The sequence below is a fragment of the Hoplias malabaricus genome, chromosome 7, assembly GCF_029633855.1.
Source record: "Hoplias malabaricus isolate fHopMal1 chromosome 7, fHopMal1.hap1, whole genome shotgun sequence".
NCBI lineage: Eukaryota > Metazoa > Chordata > Actinopteri > Characiformes > Erythrinidae > Hoplias > Hoplias malabaricus.
The window spans coordinates 21014810-21028547 of NC_089806.1; positions in this window are offsets into that span (position 1 = coordinate 21014810).

Consider the following 13738-nt stretch of genomic DNA (forward strand, 5'->3'; position numbering starts at 1 on the left):
AGAGACTCCTAAGAGACAGTAATCAATCCTGCTAAAAATAAAAACATGGATAAGTTAGTTTAAGGTGCATTTATTTACAAATGTTACATATAATTTTGTTTCTTGGCAATTGATTTTTTTATTAGGGATTATTATTAAATTTAAGATATATATATTATTATTATTAAATTTAATATAATAATATAATAATAATATATAGATTATTATTAAATTTAATATATATATATATATATATATATATATATATATATATATATATATACAGGGGTTGGACAATGAAACTGAAGCACCTGTCATTTTAGTGTGGGAGGTTTCATGGCTAAATTGGACCAGCACCAGTAAGAGCAGAGTGTGAAAGTTCAATTAGCAGAGGGTAAGAGCACAGTTTTGCTCAAAATATTATAATGCACACAACATTATGGGCGACATACCAGAGTACAAAAGAGGACAAATTGTTGGTGCACGTCTTGCTGGCGCATCTGTGACCAAAACAGCAAGTCTTTGTGATGTATCAAGAGCCACGGTATCCAGGGTAATGTCAGTATACCACCAAGAAGGACGAAACACATCCAACAGGATTAACCGTGGACGCAAGAGGAAGCTGTCTGAAAGGGATGTTCAGGTGCTGACCCGGATTGTGTCCAAAAAACATAAAACCACGGCTGCCCAAATCACAGCAGAATTAAATGTGCACCTCAACTCTCCTGTTTCCACCAGAACTGTCCGTCAGGAGCTCCACAGGGTAAATATACACCAGAGGCGATTGCTCTAAGACTGCAAAGGAAGCTCAGCTTCCCCTAAAATGTAAAAAAATAAGTGATCAAATATCTTCTGTTGTGTGTACATGTCATTGAATAAATATGCTACAACGCGCTCAACTTTTGTTCAGAATCAGCTTCTTATCACTGGTAAAGACGCAGCTTTCCTCTCAATCATTCCCATAGCTTCATGGTGCTTTAAACAATGTGGACGCTGAGCGTCCACAGAGTTCAGTAGCAAAGCAGCGAAGTGCAGCGAAACGAGACGAGTCATTGGATAAATGCTGGGCTTTGTCCCGTCCATCGGACGCTCAGCGTGTCTGGGGGTCTATGGGGCAGTGGGCTGGCCTCGGCTGGCCCGGACGCTCAGCTTCTGCATGATGATTGGATGATCTGTCTGAGGCTGAATCCCTTTTTGATTGACAGCGAAATGAGCGAATCAGCGATCCTTTGGTGTAAAGATCCGTGGGAGCATTACATTTTCATTCTGTTCTGAGTTGAACCAGAGAATTTCTTAATCCTCTTAGCGGGATTTTCTTGTTAAAAACGACTAGCGACAAATCGAGCTTCTATTTCTGGTGGGGTTTTTTGTAGCTGCTGACTTCTATCACTCTTTCGGATTTCTATCGCAGTTTCTGACCAGCGGGTGCTACTGAGCACAGGCGGACACACTTCACATGGGCCAAAGCCGTTTAAGCAGCCTAGCTCTGCTGGCCATTTAGAGGACACCAGTCAAGTCCCTGGAAAAGACGCCTTGTTGGTACGACAGGGGGGTGGATCAGTGATGGTTTGGGCTGCCACAGCAAGACTGGTGAAAGATTGGTTTGATGAACATGAAAGTGAAATTGAACATCTCCCATGGCCTGCACAGTCACCAGATCTAAATATTATTGAGCCACTTTGGGGTGTTTTGGAGGAGCGTGTCAGGAAATGTTTTCCTCCACCAGCATCACGTAGTGACCTGGCCACTATCCTGAAAGAAGAATGGCTTAAAATCCCTCTGACCACTGTGCAGGACTTGTATTTGTCATTCCCAAAACCAATTGACACTGTATTGGCTGCAAAAGTAGGCCCTATACCATACTAATAAATTATTGTGGTCTAAAACCAGGTGTTTCAGTTTTATTGTCCAACCCCTGTATATACATACTTGTGCTATATATATATAATACTTGTGCTATATGTATTGGGCCAAGCGAATGCCCAAACCATCACTGATCCACCCCCATGCTTCACTCTGGGCATGCAAAAGTCTGGGTGGTATGCTTCTTTGGGGCTTCTCCACACCGTAACTCTCCCAGATGTGGGGAAAACAGTAAAGGCATTGGCATGAGTGACCAAAGGTTTGGCTATAGCAGCCCGGTCGTGTATATTGACCCTGTGGAGCTCCCAACGGACAGTTCTGGTGGAAACAGGAGAGTTGAGGAGCACATTTAATTCTGCTGTGATTTGGGCAGCCGTGGTTTTATGTTTTTTGGACACAATCCGGGTTAGCACCCAAACATCCCTTTCAGACAGCTTCCGCTTGCGTCCACAGTTAATCCTGTTGTGTTTCGTCCTTCTTGGTGGTATACTGACATTACCCTGGATACCGTGGCTCTTTGTAAATCACAAAGACTTGCTGTCTTGGTCATAGATGCGCCAGCAAGACGTGCACCAACAATTTGTCCTCTTTTGAACTCTGGTATGTCACCCATAATGTTGTGTGCATTGTAATATTTTAAGCAAAACTGTGCTCTTACCCTCTGCTAATTGAACTTTCACACTCTGCTCTTACTGGTGCAATGTGCAATTATTGAAAATTGGCCACCAGGCTGGTCCATATATATATACACATTTGACCACTCTGGACCTTCACCCCTATGGAAATTAGTAATTGTACTACTACTGCTAATTTCCTAATCTAAGGTACCCTCCTGAACTAGCCTTTTTACTCATTAACAGTACTGAGCCAATAACAGGGAGTTCACCTCTTTGGCTACAGTAAGACCTTCTGCTCGTCTCTAAATGCATAAGACTAGATTTAAAGGCATTCAGCTACAAGAGTCTTAAAACACTGAACGATCACTGGATTAGGAACACCCACATTGCATCTACACTCACTGTTCATTTTATCAGCTCCACTGGCCATAGGACCACTTTGTACTTTGCACAACAAACTGTGCCAAAACAGATGAGCTACTATCTCTAGTATTGCAATTATAATGTGGACCAACAAGGTAGGTGTGTCTAACTTAGTGGACAGTGAGTGGACACAGTATTTAAAACTCAGCACTGAAAAAAAACACTTTAAAAAAGCAGCACTGCTGTGTCTGATCCATTTTATCAGCACAACACACACTAGCACACCACCACTATCACATTAGTGTTGCAATGGTTGTACCTTAAAGACTCTGAATTCACTCATAGGAGTGTCCTCAAAACATTTATCTATGTAGAATATGTTAACATTTACATTAAAAAAACACACACACACATTTATATTTAAAAAATGTCAGGATGTGCATTTGTGTGAGTGTAGAGGTGGAAGTCAGCCTCCATCACCTCCATTACCACAACATCAGCACAACATCACTCCTAATGCAGGGTACACTTGCCACTGCTTTTCAACATTGTGGACAATGGAGTCTTTCAGGGGCTCACCTAGCCACTCAGGGGCTCTACTCTTTCAACTCTGTTCAGCTCAAGGATTCTCACTGCATCCTCTAGCTTCCCCCTCATCCAACACTCTGCATAAAAGCTCTCAGAAAGAGATGAAGACAGACGCATACAAACACTTCCAGCACTAATGGCTGCTGTTCAGGCTAGCCTTTCCCACTGACATCTGTGACTGTAGACCTTTTCAGTGTTCCAGTACCTTCTGTACGTTTCTCAGTTCAGCAGGTCTGGATCAGCATGGGATTGTTTACATTTTAACCTCATTAGTGGTTCAGTTTGCCCCGAGCCAGACAGCAGGTTGCTGGCCCCACAATTAACCAGCTAAGTACACGTCGCAGGTCAGGGTCTAGTGTGGTCAGCAAATGCCTTTATCTCTTTTTCTTCTCCAAGACTGCTTGTAGAGACTTGAATAGTGTGAATGTATACAATACAGCAAACTGTGTGCTACCTTGATTTTTTTTTTCACAAATATATGGGCTTCCAGAGTTGCAACAGTGATTGAATTTCATGTACACAAAGGGCCACATAGTGCAGAGTCCTTTAAAGTATGATTACTTCTACCATACCTGAATGAATATTATGGCTCTTTTCCACTGCGTGGTACATACTGTATTTGGCTCTACTTGAATTTTGGGACCTAGTATCATGTTTGTTTCACACTTACATGGCTCACCCCAAAATGTAGGCAGTGACATTGCAAAACACTGTCTGTAATGGGAATCGCAGGCTCAACAGCAGTTGTAATGTTACTCATTGTTTACTCATTGTGTTTTCATGTGGCAGTGTTCTTATTTGGGACTGAATGCTGCTAAGTCACACATCAGTTCAGACAGATCGGTATCGTTGTTTCATTTCTTGTTGCACCATCCGTCTCTTGCTGGATTCTTTCATCGGCCACCAATCAAAGGAGTGTTTGAACATCTTCAAAAGACCATGGTGTAATTTTATGAGCTGCTGTTGTGAGTCAGACAAAAACAAATGTGATCTCTTCTGTAGCGTGGAGATTTTAAATGACTAGTTTTTGCTAAAGGTATGCATTTTATTGTGACTGACAAGTCTTTCTGCTCAATCAGTGCTCTACATACATCATGTCACATTTAGTCCCTATGTAGCTTACTTGGACTCACAAGTGAGCAGGTACTAAAAAAAATGCCCTGTTCCAGATACCATATTTGCCTAATGGAAAAACTGAAAAAAAAAAAAAAAACAGGCCTTCAAGTCTTTATTCCACTCTTCAACATGAGTTCTGTACACTGCTGTTTCATGTATCAATCATGTGAGATCTATTAGAGCTGGAAACGTGTACATTTGTGTATCAAAAGCCACTAAAGATCCTATATTTCTATCACTTATTATCACACCATCCCACCAAGCTGAGAGGGGGAAAGCTAGAGCTCCCTCAGAAACAACTAACAAAAAATCTAATGTCCGATACCCAACAATCAAACCAAAGCTTACACTGTTGCACACATGGAGTCCTCCACTGTCATTGAACATGATCAAATCCACAATAATATATTGTTAGTCTGATTAAGCAACAAAATGACAACATTTATTGATGAGTTCCATTCTGAATCTGAGCACATGTTCCGGACACTTTCTGTGGCATATATTTTAAGGGGATAAAGCCAAGCAAAAACCTTTTAACGCATTGCCAGTGGGATTTGGAAGGATAGGGTTAACATGGCTTTAATGTCAAGTGCAGGTATTTAAGACACTAGGCAGCTATCAAATTTGTCCTCTGTTAGTAAATGTCTGCATTTTCAAAGGGACTGCATGTGGTAGATGGTCAACTTCCATATTCAAACCTGAATCTTTGACGTCATTGAGGTGCAGAACAAACATAACTAGCCATGACATTTAAAGCAATATTATCTACTAAAAATAGTGAACGTGTCCTTCATAGCCAAAGGTAGCGCTGACCTTAGTGATGGGTACTTGGGTTTTTTCCTTTACCTTTTGTATCATCTAAGTGCTTTTAATAATTACCAGTTCAGAACATGATGAATGGTGTTCAGACATGAATGAATCATGATTGTGATGCATTTCCTAATGTTAGCAGAATAAACATGCCACAATGTCTATTTCATACTATTTTTTCACAGAAAATGTCTACAAAACATTTTCAAGCACTGAGAACTGAGAGTAGCTCACCACTGGAATGTACCTCAGCCGTACACTGAGAAGAACAAGGGCAGAATGTATCCATCCGGTACCGGCTTGAGGAATGCTTTCTCCAGATAGAGAAAATGTATCTTTTGTATGGGATCACTTTCCTAACCTTGGCTGTGCTGCTTGTGCAGTACAGAGTGATTCTGTGCTCCAGCCTGGCAGAAAGAACAGCTTTTTCTACTGGACACTTGTGTTGGCATACATATCTATTAATATAAATTATTGTCATATAATTTGAACAATATGAACAATATTTAGTCTTAAAAGGAACACTAGATGCAATTTTTTTGCTCCTGTGGTTCTCCCTAGTGCAATTCATTTTTACAACACTGTACTGAAATCATTAGAGAAGGGGCAGGATGGTTCCCTCCTCCAAAAGTTATATAGTGGACTTTCTGCATTGCTGAGGCGAGTAGTAATGATAGAGGCTCTATTCACCCTATTATAGGCCAGTGAATCACCATGATTTTGAAGCTGTAATTTTAAGGTTAATATATTATTTCTTTAATTACAGGGCATAATACTCACTGAAAAAGACCAGTGTTTCTGCTCCAGGGTTCTGGGTTTGTGGGTTTCATTCCCCACCTTGGGGTCACTATCTAAGGAGTTGGCTGTGTTCCCCCTGTGTCTGTGTGGGTATCTCCAGGTGCTTCTCTTTTCTCTCCCACAGTCCAAGAACACCCGTTGGTAGGTGGATTGGCCATGAAACACTGTCCATATCTATGACTAAGTGATTGCTTGCATAAGTGTGTGAGTTCCTATGATGGAGTGGCACCTTTGAGGGTATGTGTGTTCCTGCCCTGCATACAGTGAATCCATGTGGGCTCCTGACCTATCACAACAAGACGAAGAACAAAGTATTTTGGACATATATTGTACATAGTTTAAGTAATTTATAATTTGGAAATTAATCTAACCTTTGTGGAGGTTGAGTATGTGTGGGCTCAGCTTGTATAACCTTCATAGGACAGCATAAAATGACAACGGTTTCTGTGGAGTAGTGACAAATAAGCTTGAGGTCATGTCCAGTGCCAAGCACTGGAAAGGGGTATAAAGCCACCTGGTATCAGGATTTGAAGCAGTAAAATGGAGAACCTGAAGGCACTTAATGGTTTTTCATCACTCCACAGAGAATTTGTAGTAGCATTTGTGACCAAGAAGTATCATTAAATATCAGGTACTAATATACCTGACCTCATTAATGTCCTGTGGCTAAATGCCATCAAATCCTCAAAGCAATGTCCCAACATCTAGTCTAAAAGCTTCCAGCAGCTGTTACTGATTAAAAATTCACCCACCATCCCATGGTCATACTGTGTAATGTTCTCAGTACATCATTTGAAATTATTGTCATTCGTATTCTCAGACATGTTGCTGCGAATGGCTGTTTAATTACTCAGCGGTACTCCTGTTTACATGGCTTTCCACAGATTGTGGAATTTTATAAGCTATTTGCCAGGGTCCAGGTTGTATTAGAGCCTTGCTGGATGTTTCATTACACCATCTGCTTTAATAAAGTTGAACCTAATGGCCAAGAAACAATGTCCATTGAATAAGAGAACACTAAAATCAGCCAGTTACAATTAGCAGCAAACCCAACACAGAGAAGCTAAGCACTTGATAATGTGCTCATGGAAGCCCATGGAAGAGCTGTTACCTGACCACTGAAACCTGGCAGTGAAAGCTGGTGAAAACAGTACGAACATCAGCAATACTGCATTGTACCAACACAGTAAAGAACCCCTATCCTCAGGCAAAGAAACAACCCCTGATAGCAAGTCTTAGAAAAAAACAACTATGGCAGCGGTTACAGCTCTGAAATCACCCCATAGTGCGTTCTCCTGCAGCAAGACTTTGTGTGGGTATTCTGCAGAGTTAAGAATAGGGTCAGTATTTTTGAACCACATATATTTTTTTATGATGTAATTTAATGCAACAGCAAAGCTCATGAGAGAATAACTTTAGTTTTGCATGGGAAAACTTCGCCTGTTAGTTTCCATTGTAGCCTGGCGAGGTACGGAACATCAACAGCGAGAACCCAATTACTAAAAATGAAAATCTGAGCTAGATGACAGCTGGACGGACACAGTAAAATAACCAAAAGGACATTTAGATCTAAAACTAAGGAACTAAGAGTGTTGTTTAATTAGAATTAGGCTTTGTCCATGTGCCAGTACTGGTAGAATTTCCAGTAGGAATTTTAGTGGCAGTAACTGTGTCAGAGAATATTACATGTTGCTGGACTAATGAGTAAAATCCAGATAAGTTTATGGAGCTAACATTCAGCAGAACCAATGCTTTGGCTGCATCATAAATGGGTCCTTACTCCCTAAACACTACTCGACCAAAACATTATAAAAAAAAACTTCATGTTTCTTCACTCAATGTCCAGTTTCACTAATCATACAGGAGCATGTTGTTGTTCTTACACTGTTGTGTTTTTATTGCTCTGCATATTTTGCTAGTCCCTTAAACTGTTTATTAAATGGTTAGTGTCCCTGATTCCAACTTTATAAATCTTAGGGTTAATCTTAGTGTTAATGTAAGGGTTAAAATTGGGGTTTTAATCACACAAATTTTTTTTTACAGACAAAAATATATAAATTGAATGTCAAGTTCTGTAAACAAACACATATTAATGGTGTCATTCCCACAGTGTCTGAAACTGACTGCCTGAAATGCAGGCAAACCAATCAGAGATTTGTTGTCATGGTTGCAGACCAAACAAATGAGCCTCAAGGCAGCAACAGAACAGCTCATCTTGTTTGTATCAGAAAAGCTAAAAGCTTATAAAATGAGCAACACATTGACTAAAAATGACTGAATGATGTGCTGAACTCCCTGTGTTGTTGTTGTTTTTCTATAGAATTGAGTGAAGAGTGTGTACACTGTTTTGTTACAGTGATTAAAACAATGCGATATACTCATCATTGATTCTGCTGCCACTCAAGGAATTCATTTTTTCTTCCACTTCCAGCATCTCCCTGTTATTTTAGGGTGTCTAGACTTAAAATGAAGAATTCAGAATTCTAAATAAATAAAAACAAACAAACAAACAAAAAACTCCTCTGCCTCTGTCAATAGGCCCTTAGTGTTAACGTTTAGGGTTAGGGACAGGGTTACAGCTGGTTTGTCGTGGTGGGCACCAAAAATTCACCTGTACATCCATGAATGGTGAACTATATTTTTTACACATACAAATTCAGAGACCAACCTTTCGAACAGATATGTACACATTCACAGAGAGACCCATGTTTAAAAAGAGAAAGAAAAAAAATCTGAAATTTCACTCTAAATAATTGATAAAAGGTTTTATTTGAAGTCGTTTCAGATGGTTTTTCATTGGTGCACTTATCATGAGGTTTTATAGATAGTGTAAATGGCAGCTGGTATGTTCTAAACAATGTCAAAGTGATGAAAATAGTTTTGTTCTGATAGACATGATATGCCAAACAACAGAGTACACAGTTTCCACAGAACTTTATGTACTTCCATTAGAAACAGATTTAGAGTGAATATTTTTATGGACAGTGTTTCCAGTGGAATTTTACCAGACACTTATTTCCCTGCTGAGAGAAACTCAGGCATGTGGGTGTTTAAAATGCTCCATGCTTCAGCTGTGGCAAAAGCACTGAATGCTGGGCTGAGAAAGACTCAAAAGGTCACATCACAGTCGCTTGGGTAAACAGTAAATTGCCTTCCCAGGGGGCTTTAAACTCACGGTAGAATTGACTGCGGCTTGGTGGACTGCACTAACTCACACTGTCACCCAAAGGTTCACCATTGGCAGGAGATGTCTCTGTGGCTCTGGTAAGTCAGGAAGATAAAGAGAAGAGCAACTCTTCACAGGAGTGCTACGTCAGGGACATTGGACAAACCAAGGCTTCAGAAAGTGGAAGAAAAACAGCTGATGCAGTCAGAAATTTGAGATATGGCACTTGATAAAATAACATTCTCCCGAGACTGGAGAAAGTTGCCCACTAAGAATGTGATTCAGGTGCATTATTATATTACATTAAACAAGATAATGCTGCTACTCTTAAATGTGGGTTTAAAGTCCTGGAGCTATGAGGAACGTCAGAAGAAACGCCGCATATAACAGGCCTTTGATTATTAGTGATAATTAGTGCTTTCGGGGGCATGTTTGAAGTGACTCCATTTTAACTTTCTATTTTTTTCCCTCCCTTCTTTCCACATGCTCCTTTTTAAAACAGGATTTCTGTAAACAACCCTCAGCAAAGGAGACAAGACCTTGAGAAGCCCTCCAGCTCTTCCCTCTTCAAAAACATTTTTTTTCTTCCCTTCAAAACACGAAAAGAGGGTCTAAAGAGGTCCTAAGTACTTTATTATCCCTGCTGGTGTATTTTTAATGCTAAAAGTTGCCTCAAAACTGTGTGGGTTGGTTTAATGATCAGATGGTGATGCTCTAGGAGAACACAGCAAAGCTTCTCTGAATTTCTACGCCTTTGAAAGATCACATGCTGCATTTTTGTTTTGTTGTTGCTGCTGTTTTTTTTCCCCAAAGGGTTACTGAAATAAAGGTACATTTCTCACCACAGGGTGTCGGTCATAAGAATGCTTTAAATGAACACATGGGGATTTTAACCTCAACAACCCAAAAAAGTCCCATACATCTGGTCACAGCCTAATGAGCTGAAATGAGAAATATGTTGTAGGTTCAGATTCTTGTCCTGCAACTGTTTTGACGTTACAGGAGCTGTGTCTGGGCAATCATCTTCATCTCCAGAGAACATATCACATAACTCTCAGTCAATGATGAGCAATTAAGGAGTTAGTTAATGAGGTCAAATTCTGCATCAAAATCAATAGAAATGTGTCCAAAAAGGTGCAATGTCATGAAAGCCTCACTCTTGCATCCCTAAGAAATAGCTAGAAATGTGAAGGATCACTTTAGTTTCTTTTTTCTTTTCTAATTAAAGACTTCACAGCTTTTTGCTTTTGGTGTAGATTCGTTAATTCATAGAAAGCCAGGAGTAATAGTACAACTGAACACGCTTCTGAGAATAATGAGGCCACTGAACATATGGAGCTGGAGGAACTCGGCCAATAAAGCCCAAGGTCAACATGACTGCAGAATGGACAATGAATAATGATAAACTATTAGTTTAATCCACTGATAATTTACAAAGCAAGCAAGCACTAGCTGATTCTAATGTTATTACACATTTCTTAATACAGTAGGCTGGTAACAGCAGTTAGTGCAAAATTGATGGGTAAATACATTTAGAATGAAATACCAACAAACTATTGAATAACCTATTAGCACTGTATTAATTTAGTAATTGATATGGACTTAATTCCAATTTAATAATAATGCCTATTAATTTGAACATGTAATAATAGTAATAATAATAATAATAATAAAGTAGCCATTTGGTGCAACACTTGGTGGAAGGTGATCACAGAAATGTATCTTTTAAAAAAAATCTCATTAATATTTCACAGAACAAATAGTTTTTTCGTGATATGCACTACTTGATTGTGGGCCATAAACGCCCCTCAACACAATGCATCTTTAGGCTTCATACAAATCTTTACACAAGAAGCGAATTGAAAATGGATGAGTATGGATGCAGATTTTAGTGAAAACAGGAGAAACTGAAATATCGTGCAAGATCTCCAAAAATTAGTAAATATGTAATGAAAATGAGGACCCCATATATTTCTAATATCTATTTCATGATTAATTTATATTTTACATTCCTTAAGTTAACTACTTTCCATCGGTGATGCTCTATGCAAACTGTCATATGCTTGAAGAAAAATTACACAGAGCAAATTAAATTGTAAATTGTTGTGGGGGAATGGTATAAAGAATGAAGCCAAAAGAAAAATCCTACTAAAATCTAACCTTTTGGAGCTTACAGTTTGGCTTCCGATTATGGTCAGTAGTGGGCTCATTTTCAATGCTGGGAGGGCGAACTACATTTCATACACACTGTACAAGAGCAAACAATATTTTGTACACATTGTGCAAAAACTATGAAAACCCAGGTATTTTGTTTTAATCAATGAACAAGAATCTGTTCACCAAGAAAAGAAAGCTTTATGGCTCATTTTTCCGTTGAGTGTTCATAATAGGTCCCCTGTCTTTAAGAACCCACAGAAAGCCATTTCTAGGGTGTACCCTGTCAGAGAACTGCACTGTGGTGGTACCCTCAAGGGTACGTATTTTGTGCCTTTAGTTAGAGAATGTAGTTTTATCTTATTCGATTATAGTTGAAGATTTTTATTATTTACCTTTATTTAACCAGGTTAGTCCCACTGAGATCTCTGATCATTTTACCAGGATTTTAATATTATGTTGATTTCATATGCCCCATTTAATCTCCAGGACTTATGTTCATTTATTCTACACAGTTGTATAATGAAAGATTTCAAATATTCTCCTCTCCTTCTGGAAGAGAGAATATAATGTACCTTTAGGGAACACAGCGTGGCATGATATATTATTTTCTATGCTCAGTACATAGTTGTGCATCTTGAACACTCATTTACAACTTAGCAGCAGTGACGTGGAGTGGTGTGTTGGTTTAATTAAAAGTAATTTCGACATTTTCAATTTTAGGTTGTCAAGAAGAAAATAAAATAAAATAAGAGGAGAAAAAACAGTCTACTCACTGAATCCATTACTGTGCTCTTCCTCGCAGCAGGAGTCACCCTCAAAGCCTGGCATAACGAAAAAATAAAATACACACATTTTATCTGGCCTTTCCGTTTTAAGCAGAGGTTATGAATAATTATGTGGCATTAATTACATTTTAATTCAACTTCTCAGTGAGCTGATCTGAAGTTCCCAGCAGTTATATCTCTTTTTTTTTTTTAAAGAAATATGATAAGTTTTTTCTTTATCTACAGGTTAAAAGACTAGGATTTTTATTTTATTTTATTTTTTTGGTAAAACATCCTATGAAGCTTTGCTTACATAATGCATTATATACAGCTTTCATAAGCATAAAACCATGTAATGCAAGGCATATTTATTATTTCTCTCAAGTAGTAATAAACAGATGCATATTATAAAGTCATTATTAGATAGTATGTGTGCTGTACAACATTATGAATACATTATGAAAGTGACATTCAAGATTTTAATAATAATAAAAAAAAAAAGGGATGTTTCCTCACCATTTGCTATAAGCCCTCAAGTTTGTTTGTCTGCTCAAAACTGGTGTAATATGTTTACGAAGCCTCAGTGTCTGTAACTTGTTAAAAAACAATGTGTCTCAGTCAGGTATTCTAGGCCTTTTCTCTCTCTGCTCATGGCAGAGGCATCTGGAATTTCTTTAGACAATGGAGAAAACTCCAAACGTTAAAAAGCAGAAACCAGTATAACCTGCTTAATAGGCGGGTAATATTCATTTAGATTTGATGTTTCTGATTACTTACATTGGAAATGTTTCCAATTCATGAGACAGTTAACTGCTTTACCAAAATTGCTATAAAACTAAATAACCTGAATTACGCGGAGCAGCTTTTTCCTACAGCCATAAATGTCCCCTTTATGCATTATGTAATCTACACTTTAATGCATTAAATAACATGTATTCTTGCTCCTAAGCAGTTATAAAAACATGCATAACAGCATACAACAAAAATACAGAGATTCTTAGGTTCAGACTCTGTGTTGCATACAACACTGATTATAACATGCTAAATTAAAAAAAAATGTCTCCTTGGTTACTGTGTATTTATGTACAAATGTGTTATGCAGTCCAGTTTTGAGGCCATATACCCTTGCTTTATTAAGTGTTGTAATAATTATGACAGAACAATTATTCAGGTTTTTGCCAGCCACTACAATGTCTGTTACATGAAGGCACTTATGAAGAACTCTAGGAATTGTCTTGTAAAGCGTTGGCCTATATAATTAATCACTCTTAATTAGTTAAAGATACACATTATAAAGTTCCAATTTTTCACTGCATCATAAACACCTGTCATAACATGACAACCACTTATGGACAGATGTTGAAATATTAACCAATCTAAGTTTATTACATCATAGACTCATTTAGTGTTTACACACTAAATATATACCTATATATACAATTGAATAACATTATAACGTCTGTCCATAAGTGCTTGTCATGTATATATATATATATATATAAGAGCAATGGCACAGT